We start from the raw sequence: 21,883 nt of genomic DNA, 5'->3' as shown, positions 1-21,883 counted from the left end.
AGAAAGAAGATAGCTCTGTACTCAGAGAGGCCTGACTATTTCTGTGGCCTTCGCATGATGCTCTAATGTACATACCTCTTTTTATGTTTTGAACCTTTATAGTGTTTGCTTATCTCTTGGACATTGAATCAGTAAACCAGGGGTCCCCAAACTAAGGGCCGTGGGCCGGATGCGGCCCTCCAAGGTCACTTACCTGGCCCCGTCCTATACTTTAGACTTAGGGTTGACCTAAGTCTAGCTGGTTTTTGGAGGTCTTCTTGCTTACCTATGGTCTTATGAGATTGTCTAGATGGTCTTTGAAGGTCTCTTTGCTTAGCTACGGCCTTATGAGACCATCTAGATGGTTTTTGGAGGTCATTTTCCTTACCTATCGTCCTATGAGACCATCTAGATGGCCTTTGAGGGTCCCTTTCCTTACCGATGGTCTTATGAGATTGTCTAGATGGCCTTTGGGGGTCCCTTTCCTTACTTATGATCTTATGAGACCATCTAGATGGTCTTTGGAGGTCTCTTTGTTTACCTATGGTCTTATGAGATCGTCTAGATCAGAGGTCCCCAAACTAAGGCCCATAGGCCAGATGCGGCCCTCCAAGGTCATTTACCTGGCCTCTGTCCTACACTTTAGACTTAGGGTTGACTTAAGTCTGAAATGACTTGAAGGCACACAAAAATAATCCTTTTTTTTTTTTTTTTTACTATTTCATCCTAGTCCGGCCCCCAACAGTCTGAGGGACTGTGAATGGGCCCTCCACTTAAAAAGTTTGAGGACCCCTGCAGTAAACTATCAGGGCCAGCAGCCTGATCTCTGAAGTCCAGCCCAGACTGTGCCCTTCCCTTCCCTTCCCTCTCCATGGCTTTCCTTCTGGGCTCCTCCTTCCCTCCTCCTTCCTCCTCCTCCTCTTGCAAAAGGGGCGGAAGGGGAGGAATGGGAGGCTCCAGCGCCGGCCTGGCCAGCAAAAAGAAGGGAATTGTTTGAGAGTTCAGTCATCCAAAAACCCTGCGCCTTTCTCCATGGAGGCTCCTGGGGCTGCTTCTAGCCCGGCGCCTCTCTTGTGCCTCTTCCGCTGAGCCAACCTCGCCAAGGCCACATTTGAAAACCATTCCCCTTCTTTTGCAGCCAGATAGATTTTCAACTCCCGTCTCTTGACTTTTGGTGAGTGCCTCGCACAGCTCTCCGGCCTGGAACTCTTTCCAGCCTGGAGATTTTGGGCTCTTTGTTTCTCTCTTTCTCCTTCTTTTCCCCTCCTCTCCCTTTCCTTTTTCTTCCCTAAGTAAGTCTGGATCCTCCTTTCAAGCATCATTAGAGATCTTGGGAGAGAGAAACAGCTCCAGTTGGGGAGCAAAAACAACCAAACAGTCCCCGAAGCTTGCTTTCATTCTCTCTAGTAGCCAAGTTTCCCCGCTTTCTCCCATGTTATAGTTTGGTAATTGTATTATTTTGTGTTGTGAATTTGTCAGATGTACGTAGTGCTGCTGGGTTAGGATGCTTTTCCAAAGAAAGAGGTGTTTGATCTCTTCCAGGGAAGTCAACATGCCTTCCCAAAGATTCTCTCTCAAACTTTACGCATTTGTTTTCAACCAGGCAGGTGGGTTTTGCAGTTGTGAGTTGTGCTACTTTAGTTTTTTCTCCAGCATCCCTACCATAATGGAGGACTTTGCAGTTGCTTTTGCCATTGGCCAAAGTGTTCTGTGCCAAAACTTTTCCCCTAAAAGTTAATAAAGAAATACTGTGATTTAAAAGCTAAGCACTTCTGCTTGGAGGGCAAAATGATGGTTTTATTTTTAACTGCAAGGCTGTGTACACTTGTAGCAAAAGTTATTTGTGTATTTGGAAGCATTTTGAAAGATGTATGAGTGGGGAAAGTGAGGCATCTAAATGCAACAGCATCTTTTTTGTGTTGCCGAAGGCTTTCATGGCCGGGATCACAGGGTTGTTGTGATGTTTCTGGGCTGTAATGGCCATGTTCCAGAAGCATTCTCTCCTGATGTTGCGCCCACATCTAAGGCAGGCATCCTCAGAGGTTGTGAGGTATATTGGAAAAACTAAGCAAGGAAGGTTTATATATCTGTGGAAGGCCCAGGGTGGAGAGAATGCTTCTGGAACATGGCCATACAGCCTGGAAAAATCACAACAACCCAGCATCTTTTTTGCTTGTGGCTGGCTCTTCGAGAAGACGCATGGATGGGTTTGCTCGCAGTAAACAAGCTTCCTTTTCTTGTGCAGCTGCTTAGTCTCCTTCCTTTGTGGTCATCTTTAAAATAGATTTCGGTGGTAGATGGTTCCTTTTCAGGAGCCAATAAAAGCATTTATGTTGGAGGCCTTTACAGTTGGATGCCTTGGTGCTATTGGTTACAAAAGTTTTGCAAAGATCTGTTCAACGGGATGGAGAGGGAAACATTGTTTACAATAAGAGGGCTTTTTTTTAAAGGATATATAACACTTGTTAATCAACTGGTGTGTCTTTAAGTGGTGAAACTGATTTAAACATTAAGATTAAGCTTTCCAAAGATCTAAGGATTTGTGTGGGAGAGGTATCAACACTTGTTTATCTAAATGTTGACTGAGCTGTGCCCTGAGATGCTTGAATAATATCTCAAGGGTCATTATTGTATATAAATGTATGGCAATTTTTCAGTGCTTTTTGAAAATGAAAATCATGTGTTTTTCAGAGTCAGTGAACAGAAGATGATTGGTAATGTTTTTGTGTGAAACACATGCAAGTTATAAGGGAACTGTGATTTCTTTTTCCTGAACTCTTCTTAACTCCAGAAAACAAAACAAAAACCCAACCATTAGAATTTCGTATGTGCTTTCTTTTCATTCCATCTTGATTACTTTTAAAAGTCCAAACCTCAATCTTATTTTGGATGTGTGTAAAACTTCCATGACTATTTCAAGAATAGGCATAGTTTAAAAGTGAGCCAATGTTTATGTGAAAGGAGTTGATTTGCATAACTGGTAATTAAATTCAACTCACTGCCTCTGTGTAATTTTCAAGCTTCCCAAACAAGTTGACAAGTAAAGTTCTGCATTCAGACACACAGTTGTTTTTTTTATAGAAATCAGGACAGAGTCTACCTTATATGGTCTCTGACAAAGTCCAAGATATATGACAGCAAAACAGAAGAGTTGTACTTCTGTTTTGATACTGGTTCCACTTGCCTCTTAGTTTATACAGTATAGTGTAGGCATGAGCAAACTAGGCTGTTAGGAATTGTAGGAGTTGGAGTCCAAAACACTTGGAGGGCTGAAGTTTGCCCATGCCTAGTATAGTGCATCTGAAATGCCTTCTTACAATAGTACACCAGCTGTTTGGGTTTATACTACTAGCCAGTGTTTTTGATATTGAAGTATTTTTCTAGCTGTGTGTCCTCTTTCAGCTTTTTAACTGAGGTGGGTAGATGGAGCTGTTTGTGCTGAGAACTGGCATTTAGAACATCACTTCTTATTGAGCTATAAAAAAAGGCAACACAAAAGTAAAGTTTTTATTGGTGTGACATCTGTTGGTGAAACTGTGCATGTTTGTTGTGTAAAATTCACTGGTAGAATTGTTTGTAAAGAAGAATAGGTTCAGTAAAGAAGATACCAATTTAGTAGGTCCATGGTTTTGACATTTCAGCTTTTGTATTCCATTTCATTCTGCTCTTCTCCTTGCAAAAAGTTCCACTGCATTCTATAAGAAGGCATTGCCACAGAACCCATTATAATATGTGCACAGATAATGTATTATAAGAGTAGACTCAACTTCCATTTACTCTGTGAAGATTGATTATACTTAATCTAAAATGATTGGGACCAGAAGTGTTTTGAATTTTGAACTTTTGGGTTTGTTTGTTTGTTTGTTTGTTTGTTTGTTTGTTTGTTTGAATGCCCATATTTGTGTATACTGTATGTATATAATGAGATATCTCGGAGATGGGTTCCAAGTCTAAGTATGTTCTTTTATGATTTATATGCAGCCTGAAGGTAATTCTGTACAATATCTTCAACAATTTTGCTCCTGAAACTAAGTTTGTGTATATTGAATTATCAGAAAGAAAAAATGTCACTATCTGACAACTTTAGATTGTGGATCTTTCAGAACTCCCAATAGGGATCCTCAACCTGTACTAGCTTTAGAACATGGGGTTGTTGTTTTTTTCTTTTTACTGCTGCATTTTAAGGTTTCAGCTTGTTTGTTTTCTGCTCAGCCATTCCAATGCAGAGAGTTGTTTGTTTCTCCTGAAGTCTCACCTATGCTAGCACTTCCCAGATAAATCATGCTGTACATCCCAACATACCCAGTCAATGATTGGAGATGATGAGGATTGTAATAAAAGATATCTAAAAGGCCCCACTTGAGGAAGGCTGCTCTACAGAGGTTCTGTTGAGAGTGCTGATTCTTCCATGTATTGAATAGGAAAAGACTGCACAACTAGCCATTGTGAAATGGGAGTAGAAAACATTCCTGAGTACAAAGCTCAAGACTTGGAGTCTACTCCTTGTTGAAAATGACTCCTTCTGTGACTTTTTTGAATCAGTGACAGCATATATCTAACTAATGAATGCAAATCATTATAGTATCCCTGACAATTTGTGATGATAACCACAAGCCCTGTTGTGACAAGGAAAAGCTGTTAGAATAGTTGCTTCTGTTGGAAAAACAAAGCTAGAATAGGCATACTGAAACGATCCATCCAAATTCAGATTGATTTATGCCTGTGTTTAATTCCTAAAAAGGAGGAATGACCAAAATGTTCTTTATACAGGCTGAAAGAGGAAACAGGGATAACCCATATACTTAAAACACTCTCTACCTTTATAGCTTAAAGGCTGACTTGTGGTAAGTCACTAAAGGTCACTCTGGTAATTGCAATATCAAGAGAGAGGACAGTGGAGTTACTGTTGATACAGGAGGCTAGTCTGTCAAAATCACATCAGGCATGTTTCTGCTCACAAGTTGTACCAGTGATGTTAGTTGGATGTTAGAAGGTAGTGAAAATCAAGCATGCACGTTGAAGTCTTATGGTCAGTAATGAAATTGAAAGACCATGCTGCATTTTTAATGTCTAATTATTCCTACGTAGTGAACTTCCTTTCTTGAAATTCAGTTATAGACTTAATAGATAGCTGAAAATCCCATATATACTCACGTATAAGTAGACATCATGTATACTTCAACGGCTGGTTTGGGTTTTGTTAAGTTGAAGGCCATTTTGTGAAGAGGGCTATACTGACATATAACCATGATCCTATCCACAATATGCAACTTCATGTAATATGGAAAAAATCTTTTAATTTTAAAGATGGTGCCTACATTTCTAAAGTCACAGTATGACCCATTATTTCTGCTTAATTTGTAAAGTCTAAAAAGTTCTCTGAAGTTTCCAAACTATTTATAACTTTTTAGTAATAGTAGTAGTCACAGTGGGCTGGTCCAAGAGGTCACAAAGAGTCAGAAGCGACTGAACGAATAAATAACAAGTAGTCACAGTAATTAATTTATATTTCACCTTTATCTCAGTATTTGGACCTAAGATAGCTCACAAAATTACAAACAAACAAAACTAATGCAATAACTTACTTGAAACCATTTTTAAACAATTGCAAAATATTTAACAGTCCTAATTACTGTTAGCTTATAAACTATGTGGTCCTATGTCATATAGCATAGGCACAGATATCTGAGTTTCCCAAGATATGCATCTCAGTTTGTCTACACAAGTGCTATGCCCTGTGCTAGAGAAAAGCTAGCAAATCTCTGCTTATAATATTTCTAGTTCTATTCTAATATGGCTTCTCTGTGGTCCAGCAAGTGTCACCAAATTTTAGGTAAACAATCACGAGAAAATAAGTTTTTGTAAGCATCTTGAATCATGAACTATAACAAACCTGCCTTCAATGCTCCTCTTGGATCTTGTCCCATTACCTTAAGATTTTTGGGATCCTAAAAAGCAAGGGCCAGAGTAGACGTGGTGCCCTTTTCCACTAAACCATTTTAGCACAATTTAGCACATTTTAGCAACATACTGTGGAATCTAGTGGAATTTAAAATATCCCTTCCTAAACTGTAAATCCTACTTTTATTTCCTTGTATGTCAGTCCACAGTTGAAGACCACTGTGGCAACATACAGCATCCTTCTTAAATTTGTGTCAAAATTCTTGAGATGTGGTGCCCTGCAAATTAAATATATTACTCAAAAAAAGTATTTGCCAGTGCCAAATTTCTCTCAACTTTAATGAAGTTGACACTGTCTTAGATGAAGCTGATACATACATTAAAGTACTTCCTTCATTAAAGTACTTCCTTCGGTCTTAGATACATCAATCATTCATCACGTTTTGGATCTGCTTTTGCATTGTATGCCTCTCCGCCAAATGTAGAATGCCAGATTCTCCAAATACACAATGCATTATCCAAAGTACAACATGATATAGGTTGCTGGGATTAGAACACTGGAAAGGGAGTAGAAGAGCCTTCTAGACCACTGGTTCTTAAACTGTGAGTCCTGGGCTCAAATGGGATTCCCATAGCTCAATGTTGAGGTCCTGAAAAATTTGGCTATTGCAGTTTTTTTCTGGTCACCTAGTGGCTGTTTTACTCAAAATGGATTCATAGTGGAAACGTTTAAGAAGCCCTGATTAAGAAAACCCCTTACAATGCAGAAATCCCTCCATCTAGCCTTTATGTAAAACCCTGTCATGAAGAAGATCTATCACCAATGTTGAATTTCTCTGCTTCCATGATGTTCTTTTTAATGTTTAATTGGAATCTTTTCATGCGCTTAGAAGTCACTTCTTTAGATACCATCATCTCCACAACAACTCTTCTAAAGACAGCCATCATGTAATCTCTCACTCTTGACTTCTCCAGCTCAATTGCTCATACTCAATTGCCTCACAGGACTAGAGTTCCAGGCCTCTTCCTATCTTTATCACCCCACCCTCCAGACACCTTCCACCTTCTCAATATTAGGGAAGGGAATTTTGACTTTTCCACCAAAGAGCTCTAGTTCCTCTCTAAATTACAAATCTCGGGATTCCTTAGGATGTTGCTATTTAATATAATGCTATATTTCTGCTATGTAAATAGCTCCCCAGTTCTAGTATAGCATCAGAACACTTTTTAAAGAGTCAGGAGAAAACCTTGCTACCATAAAGCAAGGTTCCACTCACCTTCATGATGGCATTCAGTTGTTTCTCAAAATGAACACACTCTACTTGAAAGGTCTATTTGGAAATTCAGTTTTAATCTCCCAGTGTGATCCAGTCAGGTGATACAACTAACATATGCCCTTAGTGGAATGGAAATATGTTATGGAGAAGTGAATTTTATGATGTTGAAGGGTAATAATCTGAATGTTTAGAGGTTTGATTTACTGAAGGCTTCTCAGCAGCAACATTTAGAGCACATAATCCATGATATGGGTACTCGTTTCTTGAAACTGAAACATTAATAAAATTCCACAGTATGGTAGACTTGCAGAAGAGTTAAGAAGCTGGCAATTTTGTTAAACTTTGATTTGACTAGAAGTAGAAAGCGAAGAACAGGAATAGCCATGTTTGTTTAGATGACATTCCTCAAAGGTGAAGAAATTTACCACTTAACTGATTCTGATAATGCCAGTTCTGCAAAATGTCTGTTTCTGAGCTTTTTTGTACCTGCAAGAATTGTGAGGAGATTTGGTGTTTCATTTATTATGTGCCATCAGTTTACAGTTGTATAACAGAAATCTGCAACACTTTCACTAAAATAATGCGAAGGGATGTGCTATAGCATGCCTTGAAAAAAATCAAGTTACTGGATTGAATGCATCAACCACTGAATACTAATTGAGGGGAGAGAGAGGTATTGATGTAGTATGAATCTTTCCTCTTCGTGCACAGATCTGCCAGAAAGAAAATCTGAAGTCCTGGTGCAAGGAATTGTGTGGTGAACTCCAAGTACACATAAAGACTTTTGACTCTTTCCTTTCTGGTAACATCTCTCCAAGTCAGAATGTTGAATTTATAAAGAGACCATTGAAGCAGGAGAGAAAGATGGAAGAACCCTGATTTCTACATAGTGAACACATCCTTCAATTGGAATTTAGGGGGGTCTTAAATTGTCTCTGTGAGTTCATAATGAACATTTATGAACAATGAAATTAGGAACTTAACCATTATTATAGATGCTAATTTCAATTATGCAGGGTAGTCAACAGAGATAGCCATTTACTAATACGCTCCATTGTATTGCTGTTCTGAATGTTCTAAAGCATTACATAGAAGATAATTCGTATAATTAACCTTTCCTGGAAAGAACAAATGTAAAAAAAAATGAAGGGCTCATTAGAAGAGATGGAGTTGGTGATTGTTGTTGTGTGTCTTCAATTCATTGTGACTTGCCTAAGATTACCCAGTGAGTTGTAGACCACCATAAATAAACACTGTAGTAGTTTCTGCCCCATAGAGGATTGGATTGGATGGCCCGTGTGGTCTCTTCCAACTCTATGATTCTATGATCTCATTTTTCTCAAGGGTACCTGTTTATCCTTGGGGATATTTGATGTACTTAACCAACAAATACCAATTTTATTCAGTTCCAGGGGAAGAGAGTTATAGAACTGGTACAGGATCAGATACAAGAATATGTCACAGATAATGTGGGTATTGGTTGAAAAGAAGGCAGAATACCAATTCAGACATAGGACTAAACATTGGGTTAGCGTTCCATATCACTCTCTTCATCTGCCAAACAGTAAGAGGAGGTGTAAAACTCCCACCTCAATTGTTAAACTAGTTTGAGTTTTCCATTTCTGTCTATCAAAATGTATGAAAACAAATTTGTTAAATGATAAGATCAGAATCTATGGTTAAACCTTGGCTTGTTTGTAATAATAGCTGAACATAAACACTTTCCATGAACAGCTTCATTTCAGAAGTGACCGTAATCTCAGATTCATTCTATCATTACCTTAATAGATAGTTCCCCAGTCCATCTTGACAGCTTGTCAATTCTGTTTTCTGCTTTTGTAATGCAACTAACATTTTTGCTGGTACAACCTGTCACTGGAGAACATTCTCAATGTCCACTCCGTAAAGAAGTGTTTGAACCCACATATCCATGAAAACTATGCTTCAGCTCAAAATATTAGTCTTCAAGTGTATATTCAGCAATGGTGTGATTTTCAGAAGAAGGAGTATTTTTTCCAAGCCAGTAACTGTCAGTGTGAAAGCTAAGGTAGTAAGTACTAAAGCACGAGAAGATTATGTTTGGATTGGCCCTGAGGGTGGTCAGGTGGCAGTCTAGAAGGGCTGTTAGCTCTGTAACTGATCTATCCTTTTAGCCAATAGTAGTACAGAGGGACCATTGTAGTGTACTCTCATAAGTATCTCCCCAGCTGACTCCTGCTTCTTGTCTCACCTAAAACTTTCCCTCAAGCCCTTCTTTATTAAGGCCTCCCCTGCTCCCAAAAGGAAAACTGGCCATATCCTTAGAGAAATTTTTAGATGCCAAAATTTGAAGGTGAAAGGGAGTAGGCAAGGTTTATGACGTCAAAATCATTGGTATGTTTTCAGCATGGTTGCCAAAGAAAATGTTTTTAACATACTTGAACAAAATTATGCTTGAAAAATCCAACTCTACATTATAAATCCTTCATCCATAAAGAGCAATCAACGGGAGCTACCTTGGCAGAATTATATAACAGTGATTCTTTTTCTTACTGCTGCTAACTGAAAAGCATTGGGGTTTCACTTATTTTACATCTGCATATAGTATTTGTGCCTTCTTCAGAATACTGTCTCCTTTCTACAAAACACACTATGCTGTTTTGTATGTTAGCTTTTACATAAACCTAGTTGTTCAGGCACATTTTCCAGGTGCGTTCTAGCTAAATTGTGATGTAATACACACCTCAGCTGTATTTTAAGATAAATGCAGCAAATAATAATAATAATAATAATAATAATTAGTAATAATAATAATAAACTTTATTTATATACCGGTTCATCTCCTTGAGAGGACTCAATGCGGTTTCCAACATGAACATAAAAAACATTGAATTGTCAAAAAACACCATACAACAAAGTTAAACATAGTAGACATAATAAATAGTATCATAACACAGAACCAAAACAATTCTATTAAAACAGACATAAAATTACAAATCCAAACCAATATACAGTACTCCATCAAGTACTGTATATTGTGGGATGAACCCTTTTCCTCATCTAGGTGAATGGCAGCAATTGATGGAGGGCAAAAATAAGTAATGTTGCATACACTAATTTATAGCAGACCTGTTTTCTTGATAAAGTTTGTGGAAATTATTGTTATCCTGAGTTCTGGGTTACCGTAAACAGACTTAGGTAGAATATGGAATCAAAAAGGTTTGAGATTTGACATTGGCATAATGTCATGTAATTCTCTCCTTGTAGAGCTAAACATTCATTGAGTTATGTGATCCTTACATTGAATTGCAACATTGAACACAACAGAATATGCAACCAAAGATGCATAACCAAAAGAATACAACTGCAGATTTTAACAGGGACAAATAGATAGACCCCTGTGCCTCTGCATATGCAATTTTGCCTCTGTAATTTTGATCTGAATGTGGTCGTTGTACATTGGACCAAAAATGTTCAGTCACTTCCATAGGGGTACGTAAATTGGCATAAGCAACAAGCAGAACTCCACCCAATAATGAGTTTAACATTAAAGTGTAGAATTGTTTTTACCATTGACCATTTGCGTTTACCCATTATTATTGATCCTTAAGAGTGAAATTGATTTAAATAAAGTGTTTGAATTTGTAGGTACAAATGATTTAGGAAAATTCCATGCCTTACCATTTATCTATTCTTGGTGCATAAGTTGTTTTATGATTTTAAATACTATTGTTAGTTGGGTGCCTTTAAGTCGTTTCCAAGTTATGATTACCCTAAAGGCAAACATACCACAGAGTTTTCTTGGCAAGATTTGTTCTAAGGGTTCCCCTTCCCTCATTGGCTTCCTCCGATGCTGAGAGAGTGTGGCATACCCAGGGTCACCAAGTGGGTTTCCATGGCCAAGTCAGGATTTGAATCCTTAATCCTGAGTCATGGTTCACTACATTTTGCTGGTTCACCTATGTACTATGCTGGCTCTTGGACTCCACTGTTGTTGTTGCATGCCTTCAAATCGTTCCCGACTTATGGTGATTCTTCGACAACCCTATCTCATAGGGAGTAACAAAAATACAAGAGGAAACAAACAATAAAATAAAAAGATTTCAGGCTTGAGGAAAAGGAAAGTGGAGTTTGAGCAAATAACAAAAAACATTTCTAAAATAAGAATAGAATTACTTGACAGAATCCCCAAGAGTAATGTCTATAGTGATCAAAGATCAATTCCCAGGGCAGCCCTTCTTCCTCTTTTTACTTGATATTTCCTCTCTTGAACCAGTTGTGAAAAGGAGGTTTCATTGCCTTCCCCTCATGTTTAGACAACTTAGTGTTTGCTAGAGGGTGCTGGTTTTCCTTTGTTGTGATTTTTTCCCCCCTTGGACATTTTTTTTCACTGTGCTGCGTGCAAGAGCTATTTGGATTGGGAGCTGTAGCTTCTTATGGAACATATCTGTTATGAATTGATGAAAGCCCTGTTAACAGATTGTTGCATGGGGTGGGGGTGACCTCAGATGTTAGCCCAGCCACTGATTCACTGGGTGGTCCTTGGCAGTTTTCTCTCAGCCTCTTCCCCCATTCTGCATCTGTGGGATTGACATTCAAGAAACAAGATGCTGACTATAAACCACTTAACACATTGAGAATGAGATATAGATACAGATCATATATATATACACACACACATTAAAAAGAGGGGAAATCTGTCCAAATGTTTACTTTTGATACGTGTAAATAAAATTGTGTATGAAAAAGGCATCTCTGAATTAAGCAGTTAGCTTTACGATTAGGAATGAGGATAAGGTTTCTTCAAATGTGAAATCCCAAACTATTAGATCAATTGTTATTTTGTATATGGTATTTACATATTGCTACCTAGCGCACCAAGGACCCATAGGTGATGCACACTGCAATAGAGTACTGTGCATGTAAACCCCCGCCCCAAATAATCAAGTAGAGGGATAGTATCATAAGCTGAGGGTCATATTCTGCAGAGAGGGGAATCACTAGTACTCCTGTTTTCCTACCCTGGCATTTTAAAAAGCCAGAAGCTGTGCCATAGTGGAGACAGTAGAGAGGGGCTCAGTGCTTCTTTTAGTTTTTCCTAGGATGAACTAAACTCTCATCTTTCATCATTTTAACGTACATTATTTACAGTGACCTGAGGATAAGTTGACAAGTTTTGGGGTTTGTTTTTTTTCCACTAAAATTTTAGACTGATACATGAGTATACAGTATACAGTAATTCTGAAATCTTGTTATTTGGTCATTGCGCAAACTACAGGAAAGACTGGATATATAGTTAAAAACAACATTCTACTTTATTATTTTCCATTATTGTCTTTAGAGTAGGTCTCTTGTACTTGGTGAAACACATTACACATTATGATTAGCGCAAGGAGAGCAGCCCACAAATTGTATCCAACTCTCAATTTCCTTTTTGTGACCCTTTGTGTAACCCATGATGCCCCTCACCCCAGTTTTTGAACTGGGTAGTTGTTTCCTGGTCCCAAAAAATGTGAACAAGGGATCAACGCTACAGAAAAATGTAATATTTTTGCTTTCCCCTTCCACGATTGAAAAAAAAAAAAAAACCCTGTTAAGTAATGTCATCTCACATACTTCTTCATTTTTGTGTGGTTGTAGATACAGCCCTCCAAGGTCTGTGGCAGTTGGTTTTTCTTTGTCTGGATGATGTGGAAGTTAAACAATATGGTATCTCAAGTTTGAGGATAGAAGAACCTCATTCTCTGCAATAGACAAATTGCATATGTGATGTTTTTCTGAACTATCTCTTAATATATTCTGAGTTGAGAAGAGTTCATAACCTTGCATGACTCACTTTGACTGCATTCAGGCATTATATTAAACCAGAGCTTAGCATTAGCAAGAACATTGTGAAAACATAAGTATAAGTCAAAGTTGACCTGACTGCAATTAAGAACAAATAAGCTTTGATGCTTATCCTCCCTTTCCACTTGACTTCATGCATGGGAGAAGGAATGTGAAAGTTCTTCTCACAAATGTCGATATTTTCTGGTTTTTATGTCAGTTGAGTTACTGTGTTAATATGATTGTTAACAAACCTAGATATTGAAGTAGGATTTCAACCATAGTTCAGATTTTGTACATGTGAAAAGTTGCTAAACAGCCTCACAGAGATTGTCTGAGAAATTTGAGATGTTACAGTATGTGAGGCATTATTTTGGATGTGAATTTTCCACAGTATTGGTCAGTTACACACAGAAGGGTCAATACGAAGATACCACCATTTTTTTCTATATCTATTCTGCCATTACCAAAAGTATGATTTCACTTACAAGGCCAACTTTGTTTGGTGTAAGAGTATTGCATTATTTGAGAGGTGAAAAATATTTCATTGCACAAAATTGGAGTGGAAGCTAGAGAACATCTCATACATGTATCCTGTTTCCCCCCAAATAAGACAGGGTTTTATATTAATTTTTGCTTCAAAAGATATGTTAGGGATTTTTTTTTTCAGGGGCAGTCTTATTTTTCCAAATTGACTTTTTAAATGAACTATATCTAGGGCTTATTTTTGAAATGGGGCTTATATTTCAAGCATCCTCAGAAATGCTGAAAAATCATGGTATGGTAGTTCTTATTTTCAGGGTAGGCCTTATTTTGGGGGAAGCAGGGTATGTACATTGCTTTAGACCCTCAAAACAAGAGCTTGGAAACATTAATGAAAGTTTAGAATTACTGAAAGCCCTTGTGTGTGTTAGTGCTACTTTTTTTAAACAGCAACCATTGTTCCATTTTTGTTAGTATTGGTGACAGTCATCATGACTAACAACCATATTTTTGACCTTTTGAAACACTCTCCAAGAAACAGTCCGGCCATAAAGCTGTGCGGCAGAGTTAGTGCATGCCTCTTGTACTATAGAAAGTTCCCTCAGTTACTATTGAATTTCAGCTGCAACTGGAGCAGTGGCAGGATTTATGGTTGCTTCTAATGAGCAGTAGTGGCAAAAACCACATTGATAATAAAAGTATTACGTTGTTATTGGCACAGTTATTACTGACAATATTAGTTATTGTTAGTAGCATATTAAAACCACATTCCAAATGGATAAACTGAATCAAGGAAGCTGTGGGCCTAAATCTGCAAGACCTGAGCAGGGCTGTTGATTGGATGAAGTTACTCAGAAGTCTCTCATTCATGAGACTGCCATAAGTCAAAGTCAACTTGATGGCAGTTAACAACAACAAAGTGGATTAAGGATATATTGTTTCTATGTTGTTGTTAAACCATTTTAAAATGACCCTTAATTCCCCCCAAATAGCATTTTGAAATAACATATGAATATTATTATTTTAAAAAATTGTGGTGTTGTCAATGTTCATATTAAAATATTTGACATCAAAATCCTTGGACATAACAAATCTTGCCCCTTTTGATTAGTGAGCAATAGTGCTGTTTTTACTGAATTACTTCTGCCTAAAACTCATGTTAGGGCGTCACAGTAAGTCAGGGTTCTGCTTTGGCATCTGTGGATATCACAGTAAGCCAAGCATCCTGGCTTACCAAGATGGGGCTAAAGTCCTTCTCATTGCTGCAGACCACATTCTCATGACAGCTGTACATACCAGCTGTTATTGCTCTGGCTTGTTTCTGTCTCAAGAAACGAGAGAAACAAACCATAAAGCAAACCATGTATTTCTACTTTCTGGCTTGTTGGTAGAACAAGTAGCCAGAACACAGGCTGTTAGAGCCTTCAGACAACATGAGAAGTAAACAGCTGTTTGTTTAGTCACTTCCACAACAAGTGAAAGTGGTTAAAAAAGGAGCACCACAGCTTATCCTCAGCAAACTGGAATTCTACTAATTTCCAGCTTGTTGTGACATGTGAAAACAACTAATGAGGCATGTCCACATATTGATACAGTATATTACACAGTAAGGATTCCCCTGTGGCACAGTGGGTTAAACCCTTGTGCTGGCAGGACTGATTACTTGAAGGTTGGGTTGCTGAACTGAAGGTTGCTGGTTCAAATCCAGCCCCGGGGAGAGCACAGATGAGTTCCCTCTATTAGCTCCAGCTCCATGTGGGGACATAAGAGAAGCCTCCCACAAGGATAGCAAAAACATCAAAAACACCCAGGCACCCCCTGGGCAACGTTCTTGCAGATGGCCAATTATCTCACACCAGAAGCGACTTGCAGTTTCTCAAGTTGCTCCTGACACATACACACACAAAAATTACACAGTAAATGTTTGTGATCTGGAACTCCAAGGCATAAGCTGAATCCATCTTCTATTTTTGTTATTATCTTCTATTCTATATTCAGAATTTATTTATTAAGTAAACTAGACCTACAGAATTGATGAAATTTATATAAGAGGTTAACTTACTAATTTTTATTTATTTTTAGAGTATTTTTATTGTGCCCCTTCAAGTCATTTTTTTGCCTATGACGATCCTATCACAGGGTTTTCTTGGAGTTTTTGAATTTGGGACAGCTGGATTTGTCCTGATTTGGAGTGATTTAGTATCCATACTTCAAAATATACAATGCTCCTGGAAGAGCCTTGCTGATGATGTTGCTTCTGGAGATTACATGGATAGGTGCACTTTACTCATTATTTCAGCAGATGTAGATGGTTTCTCAAGCTGGCTATATCTGTAACATGGACCTAGCTTTGATCTGACATGATATTTGGTTACTTGAAGATTGCTTTCCTCTGCCCTATCTGTCCTTGGTAAAGATGTGTTGCTTACTTGCTGTCATCCAAATAGTTGTGGCACTGCTGTTCAGAACTTTTTAGACTTGCTTCCAAATAATGTGACCACTGACCACGCTGATCATCCCATATGAGGAAGAACTGTGCCCAAAACTTACTTTTCCTAAATTTGCTGGTATTGCAGTCCAGCTTTAAATAAGATCTACCAGTTGAAGTGTATTACATAAAATGCTTTGGGAGCCACACATCACTAGTTGCAAAAGACACAAACAGACCTACCTAGAAAAGGTAAAGAAAGAACTCAAAAATGGAGTCTGTAGATGCTTGGCCTCAAGTTAACTCTCCCTGTAAGCTGCATGTTTTTCCTTTGGATTGCCTCTAATTCTGCTGTTGGGAGGAAGAATTACCCAGAGAGTTGGCTTCTTCTGATGACTCCTGATTCATCCTGGGTTTGTGGGAAACTCAACCCTCTTGTTTTCAGCCACAGGAATGATCCTCAGAGACAGTTGTCTGTGTTCCTGACTCTTGGGTGTGGGGGAGGATGTGTACCAGTTTAGCTCTGCTCTTGGATGACAGTCAGACTCAAATAAGGAGAAGGAAAATGGGCAGGATGGTGATGGGGTGGAGATTGCAAGAGGCTGAGTTACAGTTACAGAGAGAGGAAGGAAGGATCATATGGGTAACGGCTGGTCTCTTGTGGCCTGTTTGATCCTGGCTTCAAGACAATCTGAGAACCTCTGAGTGAAATCTTTCCCTTTTGGTATTTCCAACTTTTGTCTCAAGGATAATCAACATACAGTAACCTTGCCTCCTCCATTTGTTTCATCCCCCCTCCCACTCAACATATAAGCTTTTTGGCAGAAGTTGAAACATAGGATGAGCGTTTGGAGCAAGATGAAACTAGTTGTGGAGCGTGTTGGGCAATGAGATTCATTTGTTCTGAACCTTGAGGAGAGAAGGCGGGTGAAAGAAAAGGAGGAGAGGGATGACGCTCCCCAGATGGGGCCCAGTGCCAAAAATGTGTTTTGCTTGGAAAAGGAAGCAAGCGTCTTGACATTATCCTGGAGTTAACTCCTCTGTCATCCATAATAGAAGAGCAGTTCATTACACCACAAACTTCTTCAAGGCCCCCAAAAGTGTACTAAAATAAATCTTGCCGTAACTGTTGTACTACATCAGTTAATAATTAACTATTAATACTTAATTAGAGAACCAATACTTAATTAGAGAACCAATTAGAATGATGAATTCAAGATCTGGGTTCAAGCCTCCAACAGGGCTCAGAAACCATACTTTCTTAGATGACAACTCAGAATCCCACAGCCTTCCTCTAAGACTAAAAATGTGTGACTTGTTCCAGTGGATTTCCATGGCTGACTAAGGATTTAAACCTTGGTCTCCTGGAATTCTAGTCCAACACTCAGAACATGGCACCATGACGGGTTCAAAATATATAGATAGACCAAAGCATTTTTTAGATTTAATAACTAACAGCCTTCTTCAGGAATGATGGCAGAAAATTATGTGTTTGAGGAGAACTTGAACTTCTTTTCTCTAAATACAGTTGTGATAGTTACCATTTTTGAAAAGAAGCAACAAACTAAAGTTGGGATAGTTTGCCTGGTTTCCCTCCTTTATTAGAGTTATATTGGACTGAATCAGTCCCAGTTAGATCAGAACATTTCTATGAATACTCAATGCTCAGCCTCAGAGGGAGACAAAGGGAAAATACCTCTGAACTAGTCTTGTCAAGGAAATACTGTGATAGATGTACCTTAGGGTCACTATAAATCGGAAACAACTTGAGCAAGGTGGATTAAAAATGAATTTAGCTCCATGTCGTTATGATTTTCCTTAAAACATTCTTTCTTCTGTACTACTTGGTAACCTCCTTATTTGTGCAGCGAATGTGATGTTATGCTTTGCTTCAAAGAACTTGGTTGTATGAAGTTTGAGTAGAGTATTGCTGTTTAGACAGATACTCTCATACCATGACATGTTGAGATTGACGAGAGTCTGCTTTTTCACGCCAAGTTACCATTCTAATTGAAGGGGGTGCCTCTGGAAGTGAGGTGAGAATAAAGAAGAAGGGAGAAAAGATGATTAACATAGAAATGTTATGGCTTTGCAGAAATTGAATAATCAAAGCAGCTGGCATTAGATTAGGCTTTGAGTTTTGTATACATTTGAGTCATCATAAAAGTCTAGCTGCATTTTCTCCAAATGAGTTCAAAATGAATGTGGCGAAGATGGATGGAGTGGGAATGAAGACATCCATTTTCTACCCTAAATTGGGATGCAGTCATGTCTGGAGTCTGGATCTGGTAAACCCACTCAAACTCGGCTTATTCATTATAGGTCCTTGGCATTAAATTGAGCTGCTATGTCTTTTACTGCAAAGCACAGCTGGTGTAAAGTAGACCCTTGTTTTCATAAGTTCATGAACATTGTTTAAATGGTTAGCAGTTCAGTCAGGCTTTTTCTTTTGAGTCTTTGCCTTCTATGTTGACTCATTGACTGATGTTTTGAGAGTAATGATTGATGAAAATTGATCATGTGATAACCTGAATGAATCACTTAAATCAGATGATAACAACATATGAACCAAATAGCGGCTATCTCCAATCTGATGCCCTCCAAATGTTTTAGACTTCCATTCTTATGACCCCACACAATTGATGGTGTTAGCTGGTGTTGATGGAAGCTGTTGGCTGTGGTTGATGGAATACTAGACATCTGGAGGACACCAGGTTGGAGAAGGCTTCTATAGAGATAGAAAAGAGTGGTAGATGGAATACTGGATTTGCAGAAACATGGATTCAAATTTCAGAGAAGCTTATTGCGTGGTCTTGGCCAAGTTATTTTATTCCAGTTTTACCTTCCTTACAGATGTCTTTTAAGACTCCATCATTACTCTCCTGTTCTATATAGTGGAATCAAAATATGACAAAGTTAACACACTATCCCGTAGAGTACACTTACAGATAATTTCCAGGTACTGTACAATAATCCACTGTATTGTCTGTCTGTCTGTCTTGTCTATGTATCTTTCTTATTAGCTACCAAGTGTTTTGATTCCTTTGTATTTTGGTATTAGTATTATGTAGTAAAGAATTGTATGTCAGCATAGATAAGTCATAATTCCTCTTCCTTACAGTTTATAGTTCTGTGATACTTTCGCTGATACAGCTAAATAAGATAATCTGTTGATACAAGATCTCAGACCTAAATTCTGTGTATTCTGTGTATTTTGTTGAGATCACAAGACATAATCATGGAGTTACTGCATTTAGGGTGCGTGAATTTGAACTAGACCTCTATGTTTGTTTGATATTTTCTCTGGAGTCTGTGATTTTGAGCAGGTTTATTTGATACGTCCCTGTAAAATTATCCTGCTGTTTGTTGTCTGTACCAACATCTCACCACATTGTTTGGCACAGTTGTTCTTTTCCTTAACCACAATATTTTGTGTGCTCTGTAAATTGCAGTGTTTTACCCAACATACAGATTCTGACTTTTTCTTGATATCTTTGGACATATTGGAACTTTTAGTTCAAACTCTAAATCCTGCAATTTTCTCAGTGTTAAAAAAATAAAAAAACAGGAGGAAAAAAAATAATTATTAGAAATGGATGGCTTTATGAAAAGTTGATAGAGCTCTTAAATATCTTTTAAAATATCAATGTGTATCCTAATCCTATACATTCCTACTGAAAAATCCTGTAGAGTTCAATTTACAAGGTAACTGGTTATACAGTTGCAACTTAGCTTGCATAGGAGTGATATATCCTTTTAATGTGTTCGTGATAGATGTAAATGGTTGCCACTGAAATCAGTGAGATTAAAACTGCTCTTTGATAGGATTATGCTTGTACCTGAAATGTGTTCTTCATTGCCTTGTGGCAGAGCTACAGCAACTCTGTTTATGACAGACCTCCAAGTCACCTTGATATCAGTAGCCCTGCTCAGGTCTTGCAAACTCAGGGCCATGGCTTCTTAATTGAGTCTCTTCCATCTGTAATTTGGTCATCTGCTTTTCCTACTGTCTTGTGCCTTGTTGTTGCGATCGTGTGCCTTCAAGTCACTTTTGACTTATAGCGACCCTAAGGTCAATCTAGTTTTCTTGGCAAAACTTGTTCAGAGGGAGCGTACTTTTGCTTCCCTCTGAGCTTGAGAGATTATGTTTTGCCCAAGATTACTCAGTAAGGTTCAATGACCGAATTTGAACCCTGGGCTCCCAGAACCTTAATCTCTCAGAACACTCAGAACACTAAACCATGCTGAGTCTTGTCTTGTGCCATACCAACCATTACTAACTCAGTCTCAGTTTAATAATAATAATAATAATTTTATTTCTTACCTGCCACTCCTTGTGACACCTATTTCCCCATGGGGAGTATAAAGTATTATTATTATTATTATTATTATTATTATTATTATTATTATTATTATTAATTGCATAGCTAAAACAAATAATCATCATAAACATTATATAAAATACACGTTAAAATGTATTTCTACAAATACATACATTAAAACACACAGAACAAAGATTAAAATATAGTAAACACCAGACTCAAGATAATGATTAAAACTGACTGTGTAGGTCTGCTGGAAAAGATAGGTCTTTAGATATGTTTTAAATTCTGACAGCTCTTTCAGTTGTCAGATCTCTTCCAGCAGGTCGTTCCACAGTCATGAGGCAGCTGATGAAAAGCTCCTCTGGCTGTCCTCCAAAGCACCTCAGTGTTCAGGGTGGATGGTATGGAAAAAGGCGATCGTGTAGGTAACCTGTCATCTTGCTTATAGACAATGTTCATGACCCATTTGTTTGCATTTTTTGGCAGTCCATAGTGTCTATTGAACTCTCCCCTAGAATACTGTACCAATTATAGAATACTTTGGCTAGTATAGTTGACGTATTTGGGGAAAAATGCCTGCTTGATATTTACCACACCGCTCTATTAATACCATTCTTATGTCTTGGTAACTATTGGTTGAATATCTCTTATCTGAATGTTTAAAGCCAGACGTATTTTAGATTATAGAATTTTTCAAGTTTTGGAATACATGTGTTTGCATGTACTTAAAGAATGAGGTATCTAGGAGATTGCACCCCATAATAGTATGATATAGAGAAGGATGGAGCAGGTAAATTGTTATTTGTTTGCTTTCATAAAGATATCTAGATCATGATGCCAGCTATAACGTCTTAGATAGCAACTCTATGATTCTAACTCCCACTGACATTAGTAGAGTTTAATAGAACTGAGATGTGAGATTGGAGAGAAACGGAGGATCTGTGATATGGCAAGAATCCAAGTGTAATATTCAATGTCAGTCCATGCCTCACTACATTTCACAGATTCCTGTGTCTTTCTCCAGCCTCATATCTCACCAGCCTCTCTTCAGAGAACTCATCAGTTGCCTGCTTCCACCTTGCAAAAAACCTGAGGAGGAGCACTATTGTCTTGAAGATGGAATCTGTTGGCGCTGGTAGCAAGACTTTAGGATTTTGAAGTATTTGGGATTTCCAGGAATGGGATGATCACCCTGTATAAATTAAGAACCAGTCTCCTAGGATTCCAGAATCATAACCATGTTTGCTTTGCTTCTGGTCCACAAACCAGTTCCTTTTTTCATGTCAGGAGCGACTTGAGAAGCTGCAAGTCACTTCTGGTGTGAGAGAATTGGCCGTCTGTAAGGACGTTGTCCAGGGGACGCCCGGATGTTTTGATGTTTTTACCATCCTTGTGGAAGGTTTCTCTCATGTCCCCGCATGGAGCTGGAGCTGATAGAGGGAGCTCATCCATGCTCTCCTCGGGTTGGATTCGAACCTGGCAGCTTTCAGGTCAGCAACCCAACCTTCAAGTCACAAGGCTTTAATTCACTGCGCCATTGGGGGCTCCTACCAGTTCCATTAATGTATAGGTATGTAACAGAATTGATAATCTTTAAGGCATTGCTTTGTATTTCTTTCGTTACCCCCTGCCTCATATAATTGTGAAACTGTTTGTCTATTTCAGAGGTCCCCAAACTAAGGCCC

At 38.3% G+C, this 21,883-nt stretch overlaps 1 protein-coding gene across 2 annotated transcripts in view; it reads left to right on the top strand.

The window, feature by feature from the left end:
• The first annotated feature begins 926 nt into the window (after window positions 1-926).
• Window positions 927-21,883, top strand: part of boc (BOC cell adhesion associated, oncogene regulated) — a 78,997-nt gene continuing 58,040 nt past the window's right edge. For both annotated transcript variants that reach the window (XM_008107868.3, XM_008107867.3), the window contains exon 1: window positions 927-1,153. The gene's annotated coding sequence lies outside the window, so the exon portion shown is untranslated. The remainder of the gene's footprint in view (window positions 1,154-21,883) is intronic.

This window comes from Anolis carolinensis, chromosome 3 (assembly GCF_035594765.1).
Source record: "Anolis carolinensis isolate JA03-04 chromosome 3, rAnoCar3.1.pri, whole genome shotgun sequence".
Taxonomy (NCBI): domain Eukaryota; kingdom Metazoa; phylum Chordata; class Lepidosauria; order Squamata; family Dactyloidae; genus Anolis; species Anolis carolinensis.
Note: the sequence above shows the minus strand (reverse complement) of the source record. Positions and strands in the feature narration are given on the sequence as shown.